Below are 18246 nucleotides of genomic sequence, written 5' to 3' on the forward strand. Positions count from 1 at the left end.
CCCCAGGCGCCCCTCAAATGAGTTTCCATAAAAGTAGGAAAGACTTTGGTCTGTTGTTGGTAAGCCATAAACTATTACTAGGCACCCAGTGCCTCGGCATAATAGGCCTCTTCTGTTGTCTGCATCAACCTGCCTTCCCTCAAAAGTTATAATTCAGTGAATATTCACTGTTCCGTTGTGTTCCTATAACTGCTAGTCAAGTCATTTCTTTTTTTTCTTTTTTTTTTTTTTTAATGTTTATTCATTTTTGAGAGACAGAGTGAGACAGAGCGTGAGCGGGCGAGGGGCAGAGAGAGAGGGAGACACAGAATCCGAAGCAAGCTCCAGGCTCCCAGCTGCCAGCACAGAGCCCGACGTGGGGCTCGAACTCACGAACCGTCAGATCATGACCTGAGCTGAAGTCAGAGGCTTCCCCGACTGAGCCACCCAGGCGCCCCAGGTCGTTTCTTGTTCTTGTCATTCACTTTATTTTAGATGCTACCATTCTTGATGATTTCAACTTAAAAGTATGTCTCTCACTGAGTCCGCATCTCTCTCCCTTTTACTCCCTCCTCGTTGTGGGCTTGCACACACATACACTTTTCCATGTACACACACATACACAACGCCCCCCCACACTAATGGCCCCCTTCCCTCAAAACAGGAAAAAACGTCAGAAATTTGTAGCTCATGATAAGTAGTCATTAATAGAGTCTTTTTTTTTTTTTTATCCTTATGCCTAAGGTTGCAAACAAAACAGAATTGTTTTGAGATTAAAACAGGACAGACCTGGGGCGCCTGGGTGGCTCAGTCGGTTAAGCGTCCGACTTCGGCTCAGGTCACGATCTCGCGGTATGTGCGTTCGAGCCCCGCGTCGGGCTCTGTGCTGACTGCTCAGAGCCTGGAGCCTGTTTCCGATTTTGTGTCTCCCTCTCTCTCTGCCCCTCCCCCGTTCATGCTCTGTCTCTCTCTGTCTCAAAAATAAATAAACGTTAAAAAAAAAAATTAAAAAACAAAAAACAAAAACAAGACAGACCTGAAACGGGGGGGAAAATTCTAACAAAAGAGACTAGATTTCTTGCTTTCTTCTATGAGAGGCTTCTGCCCCTTGGAAACCATTTGTGATACTGTATTCATAAGCCATGTTAATAAAAGACTTCACAAAATTGCTGGCATAATTAGTAACAGACATTAATCACCCTTCTTCCTCTAATTTACTTCAGTGATCTTATCGCCAGTCAGACCCAAGACCTGGCCTTTACAGCCCCCCGGCTTGTCCTCACTAACCTTTGTCTTACGTTTTCCTCTGAGCCCTTCTTTCCAGCTTTCCTCTTGACACAGGTAAATACACCTGAAACCAATGGCCAGGTATGGCCACTACCCTGATCAGACCTCCCATCCACCCAGATCCCCTAGACCTTTTGAGCTAAACCAGACTCATGTCTGCACAGAGAGACCTGTGGTCATCATGGGATGACCTCTGGAAGGACTGCCATTACCTCTTCCTCATTATAATACCAAAATCTCAGCCCAAGGAGGATCCCGAGCCTCATTTGCATAGCATACAATGCATGTAGAGGATGTTTCCTTAAGGTGCATGTGTGCGATTATGTCTGCCTCTGCATAGAATGACAAGGCTTCCCTATCTAAATATTCATCCTCAACCTAAACAAAAAGAACCCATTCACCCTCTTTCTGGGAGTCACAGTTTTGTAAGTCATTCCCCCGAGATCTCCTTATTTGACGCAAATAAAAGTTTTCTTTGTGGGACAACTCAACCTGGTGTGGTTTCTGACTCAGCAAGGAGCAAACTCAGGTTGGTTCAGTTACAATCCCGCGTATCAACAAACATTTATACATTTTTCCAAAAAAAACGATTTTAATATTGTATAATATATAATATTATATTATACAATATATTATATTATATATTGTATAATATATATTATACATTATTATTATATATACATACATAATATTGTATAATATTATAATGCTACCCAGGAGTAGCATTAAAATATTTTCAGAGCCCATAGGTCTCATTTTATGGCTTATTACATGGGATAACTGGGTGTGTGTTGGGGGGATTAGCTGCACGTGAAATGACTGAGCTATTCAAGGAAAGGAGTCGAGCTGAGGCATCGACAAACAGCCCTAAGGAAACAGATACATTATTTTAAGACAGAAGAAGGTGGGGGCAACCATTTAAATTTTGTTTATCAACTTATCTGAGAAACTATTACATCCTGAAATTAGACCTGGCCTTCCTGAGAGGGGGAAAAAAAGGTTCAAATCAAGAAAATTCTAGTGATAAAAAAATATAATCTCCACTAAAGTGCAAATGAAGCAGGCAACGTTAGATTGCATGCTAGAGGGGATTAAAGAGCAAACTTGAGTAATTCTTCTGAGTTCAGAATTCATCCTAAACCTAAACAGAATTAAAGGATGTGCACAGGAAAAGAAAATCATAAAGAGGAACAAAGAACTTACTTATTCGATGAAATATGAATGTAATAGGAAGTTAACATGTAGCAAAAAACAAAAAACCAAAGACACAGATATTCAGTGAAGTATTTATAATAGTTACAAACGGGAGCATAAGTATTCATTATTAAAATATTAGTTAAAATATAGAATAGTGAGGTATTGAAATACTACAAAGATATTTAAATGGCATTATGGAAGGCATGTAATATATCACATTGTATTGCTAAATTAAAAAGAAAATACCAAATAGCATTGTGTGATTCAAATTATACACAAACATTTTATATATCCCAAGAAAAAAATGGAAATACAGAAAAAGATTAACAGTAGCTCATTATAGATGGCTCGAAATCTGAGAAAAATTTCTTTCCTTTTCCTTTATTTCTCACCTGTTTTGTTCTTCCAAATTAGCTATCATAAGTATGTGTTCTGCTTTTCATTGAAATCACGTGGGCTTTTCTTTTTTTTTTAAAGAGTAGAATTCTGAGAGTGAAACAAACAAATGCCCGATTACTCTCTGAAGGCTGCAGACTGGAAAGCTAAGTCCCTTTACTTCTCTCCGGTCCTCTCAGGGTATTGAGGTGAGTTACAAACAGTTGGAAATTACCGCCTCAGTAATTGTCAGGGTATTAGATGAAAAATGTATGTAATGGCCTCATAATTGCGTTCGGCTCTGAGGGCAGAACATGCTCGGACGATTGGCTCTGATATGGTACATTACTGAACAGCCCTGGAGATATGTAGCTTTTTACTTTCCAACTGGTAATGGAATATCACAGAGCAGACGCCTATTTGCTGTGGGAGCAGAGCAAATAATTATAGTCAAGTGAAAGAAAATGTAGAATAAATGACCACAATTACATGCTCTGTTCATGCCCTCAGCCCTCCCCCCCCCCCACCCCCATTCCAGTCACATTCATCTGGAAACTTCTAAAAGACAATAACAGATTTAGCCTGTGGTCATTTAAATCCATCATTTGACATCCCACTAACTTGCCAAACATATGCTCCTTTGAATTGTTGGCTTCTGGGCAAACAAACTTAACTGTGCTATAACTTCTTCACAATTTTGGAAATACATGTTGTGCTTCCAACGAGAAGCTCTAGGAAAAATACTGCATTTCTTCTTTTCAAAGTTTAGTACAAAGAACAGAGCCATTCGGTGAGGCTACTTTTAGTCAGAATTACCACTTACCAGCGTTAAAAATGGTGCCATACCATTAAATAAACCTAAACAATTTTTTTAAAAACATTTAAAAAATTGTGCCATATTATTTAAAGTTAGGGTTTATTGTATCGCCTGAAAAGAGAGCTCAGATGTTATGCAAAGACATTATGAAAATGGAAACAAAAATTAACTGGAATGACTACTAACATGTGTTTCTTCCTATATTAAAAATGACTAGTACAAGCACTTAAAAATTCAGTTGTCTGGACACTATATCTACTTTTGTTGGGTGTACTAATCAATTAAATACATATTTGAGTATAGTGTGAGGCACAGATTGCATGCTATGGGAGAATACAAAGAGGAAACTCCCATATTTCTACACTTAAGGACTTTCAACATAGCTGAGATAACAAGATATAAGGATAGAAATAAAGGTGCCTGACACGAAGATAGTGTCTGTTTTGGACCCAAAGAATGAAAGGGACCTTTACGCTACGGAAATTCCGAGAAAGAACATTTTGGTCTCGGAGGTCAAGAAAGGCTTTCTGGTTCAGGTCCAATGTAAACTGGGCGTTAGATAATAAATAGGACTCAGCTATATGAGGAAAAAGGTTTGGTTGCCCTTTCTGAAGAGTGGAAAATCCTGAGCAAAGGTATTTTCCTTGGAAATGAGGTAATTGTGTAGTCTGGGTGAAGCAGAGAGTTCATAGAACAGATGGGATGAAAACGATGCTTGAAAGATTGATTGCAGCCAGATCATAAAAGCTACAGAGAATACCAAACTAAATAATTATCACTTTGGGCATGGATAATGAGGACTTACGATGCTATGAAAGCAAGGATATCATATAATAAATTCAATGCGTACCAGGTATGGACTACTATAACAAGTGCCTTTCTCCATTCTGGCTCCTCTAACAAAATAACAGACTAGGTGCCTAATAAACAGAAAATTTCTCACAGTTCTCAAGGCTGGAAGTCTGAGATTGAGGCACCGCGATTGGGTCAAGGTCCCATTCCAGTTGCAGTATTCTTGTTCTGTCCTCACATGGCAGGAGGAGAGAGCAAGCTCTCTGAGGCCTCTTTCACAAAGGCACCGATTCCCAAGTACAAAATCCCATCGGGAGGTGATATTTCAAGATGACAGCACAGGCAATTCACGAACTTGCCTCTTCCTGTGAACGTATTACACCCACAATTGCGTATACAACAATTTCCTCCACAAAAACACCTAAACGCTGGCTGAACAGATCCTCCAACAACAGAGGACAAAGGCCACGTGGATAGATGGGAGAGGCAGAGGCACTGTCTCGGCAAAAGCCCTTAGCTAGCCCCGGCACGGTGACCCAGGATCAGGAGGGCCTCACCAGCATAGAGCTTCTCACTAAGCTGTGAGGGATTTGTGTCCCACATCGGCCACCCTCAGTCCTTGGGACTTGCACAGGAAAGATGAGCCCCCAAGATATCTGGCTTTGAAAACCCATGGGGCTTAGATCCAGGAGATCCACAGGGCCGTAAGAAGCGCGGATTCCACTCGTAAATGGCGTGTATACAGACTCACTAGCCCTGGGACCCAGTGCAAAAGCAGCAGGTTGAGAAACACCTAGACTGTGAATAAGGGAGATGAATTTGTTAATCTTAAAACGTCTGCAGGAGGGGGAGAAAAGCCTGGTGGGACTCTCGCTGGGGAAGGAGGCTGTGGTGGGCACCATTTTCGCATTCTCCCTCTACCTTGAGGGCGCCAGCGCTGGTCGTTGCATTTTGGCCATGTCTCTCCACCTTGCCAGTGATGATGAGTATGCCCTTCTTCCCCTGTGCCCATGGCCTTGCCTGTGCCCACGGCAGACGCGCCCTACTCCTGGGCTCACCTGTAGGCCACTAAAGCTGGCAGGCACATGCAATCTACACGAGAGCACCTTGTTCTTGTGGCCAGAGGGGCTTGCATTTCTGGGCCTTGTGGGTCTGAAACAATCAGAGAGAGAGTTCTTAGCAGGCTACCACCCCCAAGGCACTACAGAGATCGCAGACTACAGCACGCCATCATTATTCCTGTGCAAAAGGCCTACTTACTGGTCCTGAAGCTTCAACCTGAGGAGCAGGCGTCAGGTTTCCCATGTATCTAGAGGCTATGTGGAAATAGCCTCTGAGACTCTCCGGGCACCCAGGCTGAGGGACACCATTTGTATCTCTCCCTCAGCCTTACCACAGCTCACTGGCATCTTCCAGAAAGGAGCTCAAACATCCATTTGGAGACCTGAGTTTTTTTCCAGTTGTTGTCAATGGGATACCTGCAGACACCTGGTCTGGAGGCCAGCAGGGTTTACGATTTCGGTCTCACCGAACAGTATATATTTGCGTTGAGAGCTGCTGTCTCAGGGTCTGGCTTCCAATCAGCCTAAAAATAGGTGCTGCCCGAGATCTCTTCTCTGGAACCCTGACGGATCCTCACACACACCCTCAACAACTGGGACCTATTAAAAATTAATCAGGTTGGAGAGCCAATCAAGAACGAGGGCAATGTTACATGATAACGTTCGTCTTCTATTTATGGCCATCGCTTCAAAACTGGAGAGGTATCTGCTGCATCTAATACGTAGAAACCACAGAGAACTGTGCAAAATGAGGAAACAGAGAAGTATGTTCCAAATGAAAGAACAAGACAAAACCCCAGAAAAGACTTAATGAAATGAAGATAAGGAATTTAACTGATAAAGAGTTCAAAGTAATGGCCGGAAAGATGCTCACTACACTAAGGAGAAGAATGGCTGAACACAGTGAGAACTTTAACAAAAAGATAGAAAATATAAGAAAGTACCAAACAGAAATCAGAGCTGGAGGATATAGTAACTGAACTGAAAAATACACTAGAGGGGTTCAGCAGCAAATAGATGAAGCAAAGGAAAGGAATAGTGATCTGGAAGACAGGACGGCAGAACTCACCAAAACAGAGCAACAAAAAGAGAAAAGAATTTTTTTTGAAAATGAAGATAGCTCAAGGGACCTCTTAAAACATCAAGTGGAGTAACACCCATGTTAAACAGGTCCCAGAAAAAAAAAGAGAGAGGAAGGGACAGAAAACTTACGACGAAATAATGACTGGAAACCTCCCTAAGCTGGGGAAAGAAACAGACATCCACATTCAGGAAACCCAGAAAGCTCCCAAGAAAATGACCCTAAACAAATCCACACTAAGGCACACTATCATTAAAATGTCAAAAGTTAAATGGGGCACTCGGGTGGCTCAGTTGGTTAAGTGTCCGACTTCGGCTCAGGTCATGATCTCACAGCTCGTGAGTTTGAGCCCCACATCAGGCTCTGTGCTGACAGCTCAGAGCCCGGAGCCTGCTTCGGATTCCGTGTCTCCCTCTCTCTCTCTCTGCCCCTCCCCTGCTCACACTCTGTCTCTTTCTGTCTCAAAAATAAATACACATTAAAAAAATTTTTTTAATGTCAAAAGTTAAAGACAGAATATTAAAAACAGCAAGAGAAAAAGGACCTGTTACATATAAGGTAACCCTCATAAAATTATAATCAGATTTCTCAGCAGACACTGTGCAGGCTAAAAGGGAGCAGCACCATATATTCAAAGCACTATAAGGAAAACAAACAAACAAACAAAACCTTCAAACCAAGAATACGCTACCCAGTAAGGTTATTCAGAATTGAAGAAGAGATAAAGAGTTTTTCAAGCAAGGAAAAGCTAAAGGAGTTTATGACCACAAACTAGGCACTTAAGAAACATTAAAGGAACTTTGTTAAGCTGAAAAGAAAGAGCCCTGATTACTAACAAGAAATCACATGAAAATAAATAATAAAACAAACTCACTAGTAAAGGTAAATATATAGTAAAGGATTATTAAGCTTATTAGGCTGGTATGAATGTTAAAAAGCAAAAAGCAGAAAAAATAACTATAACCATAATAATGAATTAAGGGATTCCAAGATGAAAAGATATAAAATGAGACATCAAAAACATCCCATTTACAACTGTATCAAACATAATAAAATGTCTAAGAGTAAATTTAACCAAGGAGGTGAAAAATCTGTATCCTGAAAGCTATGTAATATTGATGAAATAAATTGAACATGACACGAATAAATGGAAAGCTATTCCATCCTAATAGATTAGAATAATTAATATTATTAAAATGTCTATATTATCCAAAGCAAACTACAAGTTCAATGCAATTCCTATCAAATTCTAATGGCATTTTTCACAAAAATAGAACAAAAAAAATCCTAAAATTTTTATGAAACCACAAAAGACTCCAAAGAGTGCAGTCTTAAGGAAGAAGTACAAAGCTGAAGGTATTGTGAGCTCAGATTTCAAACTATGTTACAAAGTGACAGTAATCAAAATGCTATGGCATTTCCTTAAAAACCGGGACATATGGGGCACCTGGGTGGCTCAGTTGGTTAAGCGTCCAACTTCAGCTCAGGTCATGATCTCACAGCTTGTGGGTTCGAGCCCCGCATCAGGTTCTGTGCTGATAGCTCAGAGCCTGGAGCCTGTTTCAGATTCTGTGTCTCCCTCTCTCTGACCCTCCCTGTTCATGCTCTGTCTCTCCCTGTCTCAAAAATAAATAAAACGTTTAAAAAATTTAAAAAAAAAGAACTCATACAACTCAGTAGCAAACAAACAAACGATCTAATTAACCATGGGCAAAGGATCTGAACAGACAGTTTTCCTAAGGAGACATGCAAATGGCCAACAAGCACATGAAAGGATCCTTAGCATCATTTATTATCAGAGAAATGCACATCAAAACTTCAATGAGATATAATTCACACCTGTCAGATTGGCTTTGTGAAACAGACAAGAAATGACAAGGGTTGACGAGGACGTGCAGGAAGCGAAACACTCGTGAACTGTTGGTGAGAATACTAATCGGTGTAGCCACTACGGAAATCAGTTTGGGGTTCCTCAAAAAAAAAAAAAAAGAATTACCATTTGATCCCCCAATTCCACTTAGCTATTTATCCAAAGAAAATAAAAACAGTAATTCGAAAAGACATACACACCCCTATTGTCATGGCCACATTATTTACAATAGCCAAGATATATTAACAACCTAAGTGTGCATGGATGGATAAACGGATAAAGAGATGAGTTATACATATACAATGGAATACTACGCAGACATAAAAAAGGATGAAATCTCTCCATTTGTGAGAACATGGATGCACCTCCAAGGTATAATGCTAAATGAAATAAGCCCAACAAACACAAATACCATTACGATTTCACTTACATGTGGAGTCTAAAAACCCACCAAACAAATAAAACGAAACTCCCGGATACAGAGAATAGGTTGGTGGTTGTCAGTGGTGAGGGGGTTGGGAGGATGGGTGACACGGGTGAAAGGTGTCAAAAAGGACAAAGTTCCATATGTGAAAAAACAACAAGTCATGATATGTAAAGGAGAGCTTAGTGACTACAGTCAGTTTTATTGGGTTGCATACTTAAAAGTTGCTAAGAAAATAAACCTTAAAAGTTCCCATCACAAGAAGAAAGAAAAATTTTATAACTTGGCAAGGTGACAGATGGTAACTAGACTCATTGGGGCAATTATTTCATAATATGTATAAATATCGTTATTATGTTTTACACACGAAACTAATATAACATTGTATGTCAATTACACTTCACTTAAAACAAAGGATCTTATTGGAACCCCTAGAATTTCACCATAACACTCATGTAGTCTCGTTTTTTCCTACCAAACTCAAAACATATGCATCTGAGATGCTGTGGAAAAGCTTTGAATATCACCTCAGAATGAACTTCACAATAGACACTCCAAGCCTACTTTTTAATCAGGTTAGCTTTTATTTTTATGTTTTCAAATGATGAGTCTGTGTTTATACGTTTAAATGCGTGTCCACACTACACTTAATACACAGCAGGGTCCCAAACAAATAACACTAAATATTTTGAAATCAGAAAGGACTGTACTTTTATGTAATTCTGTGTACTTTCACGTCATACATTACTGCAATAAATTATTTTTTTAATAAACGGAAAAATTTTTTAATAGGTATGTGTGGTAAATAGAAAAACAAAGACGTTTAAATATTTAGAAGAAACCATGAATGGAAGATTAGAAGACACATTACAAGTAGACTGGGGGTAAGATCAATTTTAAATTGTGAGGTCCCATTGTGTATAAGTATACCAATTTCCTGAAAATCGTATTACAAATACTTTACAGCTTAAAAATCTCCCGCAGCGAGTAGTGAGATGAACTAAACCAGTCAAGGAGGCAATTCAGCACCAAAAACACACATGCCAATTGTTAGAGGCTTCCCAGGCTTGGACACGACTCCTTCCTTATGGCACAGATTTGATGGAAAAAAGCACATATGAGATTGTGGCAAGTTTAAAAGATTAATCTGCTCTCTTATGTGCCACTAGCATAAGCCAAGGGAAATATAGTAGCGTCCAATCCAAACTGATAGAATCTATATATTAGGTCAGTGCTCTATCAAAAGCAGGGAACACAGGCAGTAAGGACCTGGCTCCGGAGCAGAGGACAGGAGGGCATATAGATGCAGATTTGACTGGGCCCAAACAGAACTCAGGGGCCAACAGTGTATGCGGCACCTCACAAACTCCGTAAGCCAGTCCCCAGATATGGCAGGACCCACACGTGTAGTCATGCATACAAACGAGCCTTCCCCCAGAAATCCCCAGAAGCCAGCTTCTGAAATTTGACGGATCATCAGAATCACCTGGGATGTTTTCAAAAACACAGCTTCTTTTTTTTTAAATTTTTTTTTAACGTTTATTTATTTTTGAGACAGAGAGAGACAGAGCATGAACAGGGGAGGAGCAGAGAGAGAGGGAGACACAGAATCCGAAACAGGCTCCAGGCTCTGAGCTGTCAGCACAGAGCCCGACGTGGGGCTCGAACTCACGGGCCATGAGATCATGACCTGAGCCGAAGTCGGACGCTTAACCGACCAAGCCACCCAGGCGCCCCAAACACAGCTTCTTGAATCCCAATCTGGATGATTTTTATTGAGTTAAGTCTGCGGTGGGGCCACGACATCATATTTTATAAACATCTACAGGGGATGTGATGAGCAGCCAGGTGTGAGAGCATACTGCCTTAAGATGCTCCCCTCCAGATTTGTTCTTTGGACTGAAATATTTTCAGTTTCCTCTCTTCTAACACCTGTCAGACCTCCATAAGCACACAGTTTCCAGGCAGACTTCATTCGCAGCTCCACTTCTCAGCTTTGGACCAATCCAAAATCCAATTATTACTTTCTCTCTTACACCAACCACACAAGGTCAAGGCTCAACTTTTATCTGTTCAAGTAGAAACAACTTTCTTGACTTTCTACTTTCTTGACCAGTTGAGTCAAGTAGGCTCAACTTTTATCTGTCTCAAGTAGAAACATGAGCAGTGACTAACTTAGATGAATAACCTAGAAAGTCAGCCATAAAACAAAACTAAAGTCAAGAACTATATGAAGATGGAATGAAATGCCAGGTAGACAAGCAAGAACAAAGAGGCTATACCCACCTGAGGGGAGAGGCATAGCATCCAACACTCAGGCAGACATAAGTAGGAGTTTTGTAGGAAATGGAGATTATAAGTCTATATGTGGAGATTTTATAAATATACATGGGGAAAGTGTTGTGTCGGTCGGGATCTCCAACTTTTTCTATTAAAGGGCTTAAGGAAGGCAGAAGATGCAAATTCTTTCAAAATCTCACCCTGGAAATTTACAGATGTACTTCTTTATTCTCCGAATTATTGAGCAGATAACTGTTTACTCAAATACATGCATGTACACACACACACACACACACACACACACACACACACCTCCTGAAGAACACACATCAAATCTCATAGACTATAGAATATAAACTCCTAAGAAGGGGAAAAAATTTTTTTCTGTCCCATAATCTACAGTGATGCTTTTGAGATAGATACGTCGATGTCAGGGCTTCCTTGTGCATTGTAGAATGTTCAGCAGCAACTCTGCCTTCTACCCCCGGATGCCAATACCACCAACCCTCTCCCTTTATGACCACCGAAAATGACTTCAAACATTGCCAAATGTCCCCTCTGGGGCAAAATTGTGCCCAACTGAGAACTACTCCACTAAGTTGATACATCAAGACAGTAGGTGAAACTCAACTCTGTCAATAACTACATTTAAATAAACTAAATGCTTCATTAGAAGTCAAATTTTTCGATTAGAAAAAATATAAGACCAACTATGCTCTCTTAAAGAAATTAACTTTTAATGTAATGAAAAAAATCTAAAAGTAAAAAATAGGAAAAAATGCCTTATACAAATGCAAATAATAAAAAAAATAGCTGTAGCTTACAGATCTTTATATTTCTCCTTTCGTATCAGGATCTTTAAAAATTATTTTCAGCACTTTCGTGTCCAAAATATTCCAGATTTGGAGTTAGTAATATTGAATCCTTACTCTCTCAATTGTGCGGGGAATAGTGCTAGCCTAGTACTAGGTTTAGAGAGTGAACAAAATCACTTCTTTCAGGAGAGTGTATGAGAATTCTTTGTACCACCTTTACAACTTTTTGGTAAACCTACAATTATTTCAAACTAAAAAAGTTAAAAAACAAAAACAGGCAGTCCTGTGTCCCATTGGTTCTGATTCGTTTATGTCCTATAGACAACTGTAACTAAATTTGGAGAATGATGATAGTACATAAATAGTACAAAATGCTCAAGGTAAACACATAAATCCTCACCAGGAGCTCACGAGATAGCTACAGAAACAGAGAGACAAGCCGATCTGAGCAGACACAGAGGTAAACTATGACTTTACTTTGTTAGTTCCAGCTATCAATGCATTCCTGGTGAAAATCAGCAAGTAACTCGAGCCTTTACCAGCTACTGGGAGGCTGACCAGCTGGTTGTGCTTATGTTGAATATACAGGCGTCACAACTTCAGTGCCCTTCCCTATATGTTGCTGCCACCTAGTGATCAAATCTTTCCATGAAATGTGGAGAATAATTAAAAATAAGAATCCAGATTCCCATCTTAAGAAGCTAGAAATATAAGGATCAATTAAACCCAAAATAAGTAGGATAAATACTAAATAGTAAACAGAAGTCAATAACATTAAAAATGGACAAACAATGGAGAAATTCACTAGGGCAAGAGCTGGGTTTTTGATCAATTAAAAGATCAATAAAATTGATAAACTTATGGCCAAACTGATCACGAAAAAGGAAGAGGAGATACAAATTATCAATATCAGGAATCAAATAGATGTCAGCACTGCAGATATTATAAACATCCAAAAGGAATTGGGGGTGACTACAAACAATTGTATGCCAGTAAACCTGAAAATCCAGATGAAATGGACAAATTCCATGAAATATAAAAATGACCAAAATTGATACAAGAAGAAAAAGCCAATCTCAAATAATCCTATACCTATCAAAGAATTTGAAATAATTAGATAGATAGATAGATAGCTGAAAGAGAGATGATAGATAGATAGATAGATAGATAGATAGATGTAGAGATGTATACATCAGTATATACATCTATATACTTTTCCTCAGACTTGTAGGTAACTCACAGGATATCACTGACGAATTCTACCAAACATTTAAAGAAATAAGACCAACCTTACACAAACTCCTTCAGAAAATAGATTAAGAAGCACTTCCCAACTCATTTTATGAGAACAGAATTACTTTCGACCTAAAGCCAGACAAAGATACAACAGGAAAGAAAAACTCAGACTAACATCTGTCATGAACACAAATGGGAAAAAAAACAAAAAACATTAACTATTGGCAATCTAATCTAGCAATGGTATAATATAACCTAGTGTAAAAAGAACAATACGTTATGACCAGCCACAGTTTATTCCAGGAAGGCAACATTGGTTCAACATTCCAATGTCAATCAGTGTAATTCATCATATTAACAAATTGAAGGAAACACATGTGATATTTTCAATAGATGGAGAAAAAGCTTTTGACAATATTTAACACCCGTGATTAAGGACATTTATGAAAACTTTATAGTTAACGTTATACTTCCCTAAAATAAGCAAGAATATCTGCTCACACTTATTGGCAGATAGAAGTTTTAGACAGCACAATAAGGCAAAAAATTAAAAGGCTTGCAAGTTGAAAAATAAAGAGTAAAACTGTCTTTATTTATAGAAGAGAAAATAATGTAGGTAGAAAACCTTAAACGATCTTCAGTAAAAGTAATATGACTAAAGTTAAGTTCAACAAGTTCATATTTACAATACTTATTTACAATATTTACAATATTTATTACATACTTATAATTATCAACAAATCAAAGTGAAATTTTAAAGACACAATATACAATAGCAACAAAAATCATGAAATAAATAAGATAAATTTTTAAAAATATGTATGAAATTGATACACTCAATATTAATGTCATAAAACTTGGACAAGAGAAATTAAAGGGACCTAAATAAATTGAGAAATAAACCATATTTATACAAAATTGTTACAATGTCAATTATCCTGACATATAAGTATTTCCTACTCTTATTGTCAGTAACAAATTTTTATGATTGTCATATATACTTACATTATCACATGACAAAAATGAAATGACTCAGACAAATACTAAAAATCATTCTTATACCAGGCATGGCTAGAGGCTTATGCTTTTTTATGATAAATCAACTCTTCTAAAGTTCTTGAACTGTGTGCCAAGGCATAAGAGGTTGCCACAACAAACTCACGGTATATTTTAGCTTTTCTAGGCAAACGCAGTGACTCTGTATCTATCTGATGTGAAATATACCAGTTAGAAGTAGTTTACAATTTCAACAATGGATTGTGCTACCTTCCTTTGATGATGCGTCTTTGTGAAGATGTTTTTTTCAGTGGATGCTGTTTTACAAAGTGTGTGGACATCACTGTAGAGCAGGAAATGAGAATGATGGTGTCCAAACTCATTCCAGGCTTTAAGAAGTTTAGACAGGCCTAATATTAATTGTGGTTATTTAAAGTGAAATGAAAGTACCAGCTTATCCTTTTAATAAACATGTATCATGCTTTTCAAATTGCTATTAAATTGTCAGCACATAATGCTTATTATGTTGTTTGTACCTAACTACTCAATAAGCAGAACTTTTAAGTATTTCTTTAGTCATGGGGACACCCTGAAAATGATTGGGTTACAAAAGATGCAGTGAATCAAGAATATCTGAGAACTATGGAACCAATCATTTTTAAAGTATATCTGTTAGGAGGGTGCCTGGGTGGCTCAGCCGGATAAAGTGTCTGACTTTTGATTTCAGCTCAGTTCATGATCTCACCATTCGTGGGATTGAGCCCCACATTGGGCTCTGAGCTGACAGTGTGGAACCTGCTTAGGATTCTCTCTCTCTCCCTCTCTCTCTGCTCCTCCCCTGATCACTCTCTCTCAAAAAATAAATAAATACATTTTATGGGGTACCTGGGGGGCTTAGTCGGTTAACCGTCTAACTTTGGCTCAGATCATGATCTCACGGCTCATGAGTTCTAGCCCCAAGTCAGGCTCTGTGCTTATAGCTCAGAGCCTGGAGCTTGCTTTGGATTCTGTGTCCCCCTCTCTTTTTCTGCCCCTCCCCTGCTCGCACTCTGTCTCTCCCTCTTTCAAAAATAAATAAACATTAAAAAGAAGAAATAAACTTTAAAAGCATAGCTATCAGTGATTAGTACAATCAAATCTGTACTACTTTAGAACAGAAGCAAATTTTTCTCTGAAGGATCACACATTAAATAATGTAGGCTTCGCAGTCCATATTTGGTCTCCATCACATATTGTTCTTCATTTGCATGCTTGCTTGTGTTTGCAGCCCTTTACAAAGTAAAACTAATTCTTGGGACACCTGGGTGGCTCAATCAGTTAAGCTTCTGACTTTGGCTCAGATCATGATCTTGCAGTTCCTGAGTCTGAGCCCATGTCGGGCTCTGTCCTGACAGCCCAGAGCCTGGAGCCTGCTTTGGATTCTGTGTCTCCCTCTCTCTCTGCCCCTCCCCTGCTCCCACTCTGTCTCTGCCTCTGTCTCTGTCTCTGTCTCTCTCTCTCTCTCTCTCTCTCATAAATAAATAAATATTTAAAAAGGTTTTTTTTTTTTAAGTAAGAATAATTCTTACCTCACAGGTCATTCAAAAACCAAGCTACCAGCCAGTTAGAGAGCACAGGCTTCAGTTAGCCAGCCCCTGCTTTAGAAGCTTGAGAAATACGGCTCATTTTATGGCTCTTGTTTGGTACAAATTTTGTGATCCAACATAATAAAAACACTGATGATGGAAACTGCAAAATGCTTTTAGTATGACCGAATGCTAAGATATTATTTTTTACATTTTAATATCACCGATATTGGTTATTGTTAGTCTTGCAATTGTTTCTGCCTAGATGAGGGTCATCAGGAAGTTGCCATTGCCTGAGACAGCGTGAACTTGATCACAGACATCTGTGTTATTTCCACCTCATTTGTGTTCTATTGTTTGTGCTACACATGTTAAGTTTAATTACTGTTTAAAATATATTCAAAAAAGAAACAAGAGTGCGGCAAGAACATGGGAAAGCAAAAGAAAAGCCAGAAAGTATGAGACCATGAAGCCAATGCTTAGTCTCTGAGATCAGAGGCTTAAAGAGTAGGGCATATTAAAACCTAAAAGGAGGGGCGCCTGGGTGGCGCAGTCTGTTAAGCGTCCGACTTCAGCCAGGTCACGATCTCGCGGTCCGTGAGTTCGAGCCCCGCGTCAGGCTCTGGGCTGATGGCTCGGAGCCTGGAGCCTGTTTCCGATTCTGTGTCTCCCTCTCTCTCTGCCCCTCCCCCGTTCATGCTCTGTCTCTCTCTGTCCCCAAAATAAATAAAAAACGTTGAAAAAAAAAAAAAAACCTGAAAGAAAAGAAAGATCCCAGTGCACACTCAATGAAAGAGAAGTACCTCAACATCCTTCTTGCTTATTCTTCCAATATAACACACAGCTAGGCTCACCTTACCATGCCCTGGTTGATATCAACTATATCAACTTTTCCATTAAAGCCAAACCTGACTTAATACATCAATGATGGACTGTCCATATGACAATTGTATCCCCGATATAACTGTGTCATGACTGAAATTGATAAATTGGGGCAAAAGTATCCAGTGGCTCTAAGGATTGCCAAGGATCCAAGATTTGAACAATTACCAGGCACACACATAGCAACTATGTAGATGACTGCTTAGTACAGACAGTAACTCAGCACAAATGTTACATTGTGGCCACCGTTGACCCGGGACCTTAAATGAAGGATTCAGAAAATCCCTGGAGTTCCCATCATATAGATTTCTAACCACAGTTACAATATGGAGTGGATGCCAATGATTATGGAGCTCCTTGTTCTAATTCTTAAAAGATAGAGTTGACTTCCTCGGCCTTCCTTTGCCAACCCTTTCTGTTGCCGGTTCGTATAGCAATACGCTATAGCATTATTTATTCTCCTTACGTGGGGTTAAATTCTCTGACTTTTTGATGCTGTTCTGAAATTGATATTTTGTGTCATTTTAAATTTTGTTGCATCTTTTTATAAATCAGAGGATTGCTCACAGAAAACCTATCTGCAAAAAAAGTACATAGTAATTTGTCACCGATAACAAAATCTTACTGTCCAGAGGTGTTTTATTAACCTCTTCTTCACCCAATGCGCGTGGGAAGGATCCCTACCACAGGGCTATGGGGATGGCCAAACCACGGTACATGATGCTGGACAGATGAGGTCATCAGCAGTGTATTCGTCATGCGTACTCACAGCCTGGGGCAGGGGGACGCTGTGCCATGCAGAACCACGTAGGGGTTGCATTTAGGAACAAAGTGAAAGACCAGGGACTGTGGGAGATAGACTTAGTATCAACAAAGTAAGATGCTCCCTGATTCCTGGTGGAGGATGCAATTGGCTTGAACTTCACGGGCTGGCAGGGAAGTCAAGGAAAAGAAGCAACTGTCTGGTCTCTGTAATAGGAAACCTATTTGGCTATGGGTCCATCTCTCCAGGAGCAGAGAAGGGAAACTTGCAGGTAAGCCATTCAAGTTCCTCCCTCTCGTCTCCAAATATCAAGGCACACGTAATACTGGGCCTCACTTTCAGGCTTTAAGCCACAAGAGGCAAATAACCTAACAACATGGTTATGATCATTCTATTTGTCTATGTAAATATAAAGTATATACCTTTTCAATAGGTATAAAATAAAAAATTCTAAGTGGAAAACCAGGATTGTATCAGAGCTTAATTGAGAGTGTTTTTTTTTTTTTCTCATAGGTACATAAAATAACAGTCCATTTTATTTTATTTTTTTATTTTTTTAACATTTATTTATTTTTGAGACAGAGAGAGCGAGAGCATGAACAGGGGAGAGGGTCAGAGAAAAAGGGAGACACAGAATCTGAAACAGGCTCCAGGCTCTGGGCTGTCAGCACAGAGCTCGACACGGGGCTCAAACTCACAGATCGCGAGATCATGACCTGAGCCGAAGTCGGACGCTTAACCGACTGAGGCGCCCAGGTGCCCCAACAGTCCATTTTAAAGTCAGTGGAGGGGCGCCTGGGTGGCTCAGTCGGTTAAGCGTCCGACT

General features: G+C 39.4%; 1 pseudogene; it reads left to right on the forward strand.

The window, feature by feature from the left end:
- Positions 1 to 5457: 5457 nt before the first annotated feature.
- Positions 5458 to 16922, forward strand: LOC109277387 (rRNA-processing protein FCF1 homolog; annotated as a pseudogene).
- Positions 16923 to 18246: the final 1324 nt, after the last annotated feature.

The sequence above is a fragment of the Panthera pardus genome, unplaced genomic scaffold (genome assembly GCF_024362965.1).
Source record: "Panthera pardus isolate Hobbes unplaced genomic scaffold, ASM2436296v1 HiC_scaffold_13, whole genome shotgun sequence".
Taxonomy (NCBI): Eukaryota; Metazoa; Chordata; class Mammalia; order Carnivora; family Felidae; genus Panthera; species Panthera pardus.